The 951-nt window shown below is 49.2% G+C and overlaps 1 protein-coding gene across 2 annotated transcripts in view; it reads right to left on the reverse strand.

The window, feature by feature from the left end:
• The window catches only part of LSM14A (LSM14A mRNA processing body assembly factor), a 77,442-nt gene that overhangs the window by 76,051 nt on the left and 440 nt on the right, over positions 1-951 (reverse strand). The window lies entirely within an intron of this gene.

A 951-nucleotide genomic window follows, 5' to 3' on the forward strand; every position in this document is an offset into this window, starting at 1 on the left:
ATGTTCAATTTGTAACAATGAAAATACATCCTGCATATCAGATATTTACATGACGATTCATAACAGTAGCAAAATTACAGTTATGAAATAGCAACGAAACTAATTTTATGGTTGGGGGTCACCACAACATGAGGAACTGTACTAAAGGGTCGCGGCATTAGGAAGGTTGAGAACCACTGCCTTAGTTAATTAGTGCTTCCCTCTCATAAGTATGCCAAACTAGTGAGATTTCTTTTATGATGAAGAGCTAAAAAGTTTATTTTCTTCTGGTTTCCTGGCGGAAAGAAGGCTCAGTGCACGCGAAACGGAAACAAAACCCACACACACTGTGGCTCTGCTAAATACTATAGGTAGGGCACCTCCTTCAACACCAAAGCTTCGGTCCCAGCGAGCCTCGGCCGGGTTGTCAGCGCCCACGGACCACGCACAGCCGCCTTCGGAACACCGGGCCTGGGTCAAGCTTGAACCCCGCTCCGCACAGGCTTTCAGAAACAAGGTCAATGCGAGTGCAGCAAGCACTTTTAAAGAGGTGGTTGCACAACAGGCTTAGGGAAGGATTCCGGTTTAACAGGTAAATACTACATAGGAGACAGGAGGGATATGAGCTGCTCGAGACTGCATCACAGAACAAACCCAAAGTTTCAGCACATCACCTACAGTTCACCCGAGGAATAGTGCAACAAATCGAAATTGAGAACGTGAGAAAATGGTGCTGCAGAATTAAGAAATCAGCACTAAATTCAAGCGAGGCGGAAAAATTCTTTACTACTGGGGCTTTTGTTTCGTGGAGACGACAGACCCCCGAATTTCAGAGTTGGAAGACACGTCTCTCCGCGTTCTCCTGCCCGTTCTGGGGCTTCAGGGCCGCCCGCCCGCCCCGCTCTGGGTCGCGTAGTTCCCGGATGGAAGGCACGGACCTCGGCAGTGGAAGCCAGGGAGTCCGGGGGGAGG

The sequence above is a fragment of the Myotis davidii genome, unplaced genomic scaffold (assembly GCF_000327345.1).
Source record: "Myotis davidii unplaced genomic scaffold, ASM32734v1 scaffold77, whole genome shotgun sequence".
In the NCBI taxonomy this organism is placed as follows: Eukaryota; Metazoa; Chordata; class Mammalia; order Chiroptera; family Vespertilionidae; genus Myotis; species Myotis davidii.